The following is a 6,144-nucleotide window of genomic DNA, read 5'->3' as shown; positions in this document are numbered from 1 at the left end:
TGTGCAGTTAATAACAGGATGAGACTGTAAGATGACAGGTCACGTATGTAAAAAAAAATGAATAGCAATTTGTTTGGCTTTAAAGCAGCCTACATAGAGTGTGTCACACCTGCAGCATTTAGCAGGACCCCAAGCTGGCTGGGGCTGCCAACAGCTGCTTGTGTCTTTGCTGGGTAGTCAAGTCCAGCTCAGACAGCAGGTCTGGGGTCAGGGCTTACCAAATACCAGGTGACCAAATTCAGCCACTGGGGCTTGCACAGCCCTGAAGACATCATGGATGGGATTTAGCTCTGGGTTGATGCCTCAGTGATCTTGCCATTTCCCTGTAGAGCTGGCATGGGCTAGTGCTGCAGAGTCAGCTTTCATTAGAGACCATTCTTAGTGCTGTGGTTGTGAAGCAAAACTGCTGGAGGAGCTGTTTTTCCAGAAACAGACTGGTTCAACTCAAGAGACTAGAATTAAGATATTTAAAGACGTGTTAATTAGCATGTTTGACTAGCTGCATCATCTTGGAAGCACGGAATAATAAAATGATATGTTTGGCAGAGGCTTCAAGGGGTCATATAATCCATTTCTGGATTCAGCTAGTCATGGACAGTACTATGTCTATAACAGCCTTGCAGAAATATGTTTTCAATCAGTTTCACCATGGGCCCATGGTAGTTTCTTTTTGAATAGTTTTCCAATTAGTTTTGCTTTTCTCCAACAGTAATTTCATCTGTAGTTTACTTAGGAGAATTCCCTTTTCCAAGTCCAGCTATATGACATCTCCTATTTCTCCTCTAACCACAGAAGGAAACCATATTATGTTAATATTTTTCCTCAACAAGCCCACGTTGACTGTTACTTGTCTCCTTGTTTTATAGATGCTTAAAGGTACTCTGTTCTTTGTTTCAGTGTTTGGGGGAACACAAGACAACTAGCTGTCCTTCTGTATTCTTGTTTGTTTTTGTTTTTTTTTTGTTTTTTTTTTTAAACCTAAGAGCCATAGTCTCTCAAGTTTTACATTAACTCATATGTCCTCCAAGTGTGCTCAAAGATTGCTAATGTCTGTTTAATGCACTAGGATAGTATTCGTGAGACCTGGCTGATTTGAAAAAATACTTTTCTTATTTAAATGCTTTCTAACCTGTCTTTTCTTGGTTCTAAACAGTGATTTGTTACTCTTTTTGGTTCATTAGCTAATTGATTTCTGGTTCTGTGTGAAGACAAATACAGAAAGGTATTTGGTCTTTCCTGGTGTCATCTGCCAATAGATTGTCTTTCCAACCTAGCAACAGATCGACATTTTTCTTGAGCATCTTCTTGCTACTTGATATCCCTACAGACTGATTTTTTCTTATCTTTGAAATCCCTCATCTGCTTTAATTCCTCTTTTTGTTGTTGTTCTGTTTTTTTTGTTTGGTTTTTTTTTTAATCTTCCTAGGCATTTCTGATTTTCTCTCTATAATTGCTTATGCTATTACTTTATATACACCTCCATCAGTCTAACCTGGTTTCCATGGCTGTGTGCTTATTTCCTGCAGCTGATATCATTGGAAAGACTGTAGGATAGCTAAACTGGTTTCTCCTTGCAGCTCCTGTCCTCCCTCTGCCTTGGGAAAACTGTCACTTGCAAACCAGCATCTGAATCCTGACATTGTTTCCAAGAGCTCATTTTCTTCTTTATATTTGAGACCTGTGAGTTCTCTGTGCTTGTTGAAGTCTGCCTTCCTGAAATCCCTGTTTTATTACCCTCTTCTGCCTCTTCTCTTCTTAGGGAACGTGACTGTTATCCTTACATAAATAGTCTTGCATTCTCAATCACTTTCTGCCTCTGGTAAGGATAAAATCTGCAAAAATCTTCTCTAGCAGCTTCTTGTACCCTCTTAAAAGGCAAACATCTCATGAGCTATGTGTGGCTGTGTTCTTTTTCTAGCAATTTTTGGGTTAATTGAACACCTTCACTAGTGCTGACTCTTCAGCAGTTGCAAGCAGTCCTGGCCTGCATTGGTCTTGTCTACTCTAGGTGACTTCTACAGAGTCACCTAACTCCTGATGCTGGCAAACACATTCTTCCTCCCACTTGTTTTCACAAAATTTACTTAGAGAGCCTTTCTCTCTCGGAGGTTTGAACCTATGAGCACCACTGATACACACAGCAATGCTTTCTCTCTTTTCCCGAGAACAAACTACACAACTTATATTAACATCTGATTTTTTTTTCTGTAAGTCTAAGTGCAGTTTAACCAATTCCCTTATGCTATGGTTTAGTTTTATATTCAGGATTCTGCAGCATAGTGATTGAAATTCTAAACACGCCTTTTCATTAATTGACACTAATATCAAGGATAAATGAAATGAAATGAAGAGAGCCACAGTGACATTGTTGATTGATGTGTTGTATTCAGGAAAAGCCTCTATTCATCTCCTCATTGAACTCAGAAGACTCTCAGATCTACTCCATCCCACTTCCAAGAGTCGAGGAACTTGGATGTACAGCTCACAGTGATTTTGTCACAGAGTACACAGACATTGATTGTAATTTATTTTACGTATCTTATGTTTCCAACATATACTTCATCAATGCATTACAATACAGATAGAACCATTCAAATGAGCGATATCCTTGAAGATAAGATACCTTTAAAAATAGATTCCATTCCTTTTCTAAAACATTACACTGAAATTTTACTTCTAAGTGTTTGGGAAGTGAGGTGAAAGGGAAACGTACTCTTAGATGGATGGATAGTAATTCTTAGCTTTCCTGAAATCAAAGTATTTTCTTTTCTCAGATGATTATTCACATGCAGAATATTTGAAGATTAAGTTCAAATCAGATACACGGTCTCAAAAAAGATAATGCAAAGAATTTCTAAATCCTCATTTGGGTAGGCAGATAGCTGTGGATTCAATGCAGTTGAGGAGAACATATAAGTTTTGGCTTGCAGGCATTGGCTTTCTAGTATTTTAAGAGGCAAGCTGTTCAGTAAGCAGAAGGGAGCTCTCAAATGCCTCAAGAAGTCTTTGGAGGAATTTAAGCCCTCTATATTCTGTTTACAAAGACTTCTCATTATGATGTGTAGTGATGTTCTTGCTTTTTAGATTTTTGAAAACATGAAAGCCAGCTATTTGATGCTTAAAATGCCTTTGCTTCCCAGAGTTTTCCTCCTATGAAGTTTCCTCCTTCTTGACATCATACTTATCTACAGTGACTAATGATACCACATACAATGGATTACAGTCTGGATTAAATGGATGCAGTAGAAAAAAAAAAAGCAGGCGAATTTTTGAGTCCAAATATCCAATTTTCTCCAACTAGCCAAAGAAAAGGAAAAATAGGAAACAAGACAAAAAAGAAAACCAGAAAATCTTTCTTCAAAAGATTCACTATGTTGTGTCAGTAGGACTGTGTCTCCTTGTGCATTGAGTGAAATTATCAGTAAGGTGAAAAGAAAATCCAATCCACTAGAGAAAAGCAAAATTTCAGAAGCTACCAGTACTCCTCTAGAAATTCACTTCACGCAGCAGAACCTTCATGGACAAACCACTTCTCTACATCCCTACCTAAGCTTGAGTATCTGGCCTAGCATGCATGTTTTATGTGAAAAATCTTCCATAGTATAGGTTATCACGTTTCAGAGCCATAAAGTATTTTTCATATTTGAGATATTTTAGATTTGCTGGTGGATCTTGGGATGTTATCTTCAGCTGTTCTTCTTTGTGTCTTGGATCTGAGCTCTGCTGAACACCATTGTCCTTCTGCACTGTGATTGGAGAACACCTTGTTATTTTCCTTTTATCTAAACCTTCTTTTTTTTTTTTTAAAAAAAAAAAAGGCAAGAATTTACCTGCAAATTGTGCTGGTTTGGTTCTGGCATGGTTTTGGTAGGGGGGGAGGGGCCCCAAGGGTGGCTCCTGTAAGAAGCTGCTAAAAAGTTCCCCAGGCTTGCGATTAACGTGAACAAGCTGATATCAGACCTGAGTGCAGAGAGAGCAATGAAGAAGAGCTGAAGAGGTGAGAGCAGTGCTGCAGTGGAGATCCCGAGGTTGGTGAGGAAGGAGGGGGAAGGAGGTGCCCAAGCTGAAGTTCCTCTGCAGCCTGCGGTGAGATGGCAGGCTGCCCCCCAGCCTTCAGGGAAGAACGTGGCAGAGCCTCCCCTTGAAGGCACCAGGAGGAGCCAATGTGGACCTGCAGCCGTGGACTTGGATTATGCAGCTGTGGAGGATCCCGTGCCAGGGGAGTGACTGTTCCTGAAGCAGCCCGTGACTCTCTGGGAAGCCCAGGCTGGAGCAGCTGCTCCTGAGGGACTGTATCTTGTGGGAAGGACTCATTAAAGAGAGGTTCGTGGAGGACTCTCTCCCATGGGAGGGATCCCATGGGTAGGACCCCATGGGGAAGCAGGACAGGACTGTAAGGAATCCTTCTTCCTGAGGAGGAAGGAGCAGCAGGAACCACCAGCCTGTGAACTGACTCTAAACCTCATCCCTTGTCCCCCTGTGCTGCTGGGGGGAAGGAGGGAGAGAAACTGGGAACAAAGTGATTTGGGCCCGGGAAGAAGGGAGGGGTGGGGTAACATATGCAAGCCCTGCTCTGTGTGTTGTCTGTGTCCTCTGTGTGTCTGATGAGTGTGAAATTAAATTATTTTTTTTTTCCCCAAGTTGAGTCTGTTTTGCCCGGGACCTTAATCGGTGAAGAACCCTCCTTGTCCTTTGTCCTGACCCACAAGCTTGTAGTTGGCCTTTGTCCTCCCCATCCCACACTGTGTGTGAGGGGGGGAGGTGAGTGAGCAGCCATGGGGCTGTTTCTTTGTTGTTGGTTAGGTCCAAACCACAACACAAGTGAAGAAGTACCAAAGTTTATCCTAGAATGGAAACCATCAGTGGCACATGACCTTCCCAGTTTCATTTACCTTCCTTAAGAACTGTTGTTTTTAGTAAAACATGTAAGTGAATGCATTAAGTGAAATCTGTTTTGCACTCTTTGTGTGTGGGGCAGGAAGAGTACTAAATGATGAAAAGCAGGTGTGAAATATGTTCTGCAAATACACTGGAGAGCTATTTTGAATTGCAAACAGCTTGGGAGGTCTATCAGCATTTCTTAGAAGAAAAAAAATATTTTCAGGTCTTGATAATTAAAGGAAATGGTTTGTTTTGCCAGTTTCTCCTGTGACATCAATTGTGAGAGATTTTTAAAGTCATAATTTCAGTCAGAAATTATTCTGAGGTCTTAAGAAAAAAACATGTTCTCTTGATGTTTTCATGTGAAGAGGAATGATACAGAATCATTCACAGGCCCTGGAAGTTGTCTGCTCTGAATGCAGAAGGATTTTAGGCTGGGTAAATGAACTTGCTTTTTTGTAAAATATTTGAATCTAGGATTGAGAATGAAAACAAACTTCTTGTTTGTTTTTAATGAAGGTTCACACAGAAAGCTAGGCTTCCTAGAGGCAAATTAAAATGATGAATACAGTTAGGTCCTACTCAGCTACTCATAAATAAAATTCAAACCCTGCAGTTTTTGAAAGACACTTAAATCAGACTTTTCCATCCATTTCCAGTTCTCCCTAATAGCAACAGTATTTCTGTGATTTCTAGCTTTGGCCAGTATTGAAATGGAAATAGAGGATCCCACAATAATAAATTATATAAGAACATGGATAAACATTTTCAGCTGACACTATTTAGTTATTCTGCTTGGCTATAGGTTTTTTCTGGGTGCTTAGGTGACTATTGGACCTTGAGGATGGGAAAGAAACCTTGTCTTGTCTCTCCCTTCACACTAGTCAAAGACAGAATGGCCAGAAGGAAGAAAACAAATGATTTCCTTCAGAATAAAGTGCATTTTGTTTTTCCATTGAATCATTTAGGATGAGTATACATTGTGTTGTAGAGGCACCTGGACTAGCTTTGGCTGACCCAGCTCTGGACTTGCTAATGGGTGACATTTGCTGAGGTTAGGGGAAGGTAATACACAGCAGGCTGCAAATGAGATCCTGATCCAAGAATGAGAAACACTAGTGGTTCCATCAGACACATGTTGAACAGAGGCCACTTGACTGAGGGGATTTTCCAAGAGAAATCAAAATCACAGCAAGCTTTGTTCTGACAAAGGCCTTTATTTCTGTGCAACAGGATCCATGGATATGGCTCTGCTAGTAGTTT

This window comes from Apus apus, chromosome 1 (assembly GCF_020740795.1).
Source record: "Apus apus isolate bApuApu2 chromosome 1, bApuApu2.pri.cur, whole genome shotgun sequence".
In the NCBI taxonomy this organism is placed as follows: domain Eukaryota; kingdom Metazoa; phylum Chordata; class Aves; order Apodiformes; family Apodidae; genus Apus; species Apus apus.
The sequence above is the reverse complement of the archived record's forward strand: the minus strand, read 5'-3'. Positions refer to the sequence as shown.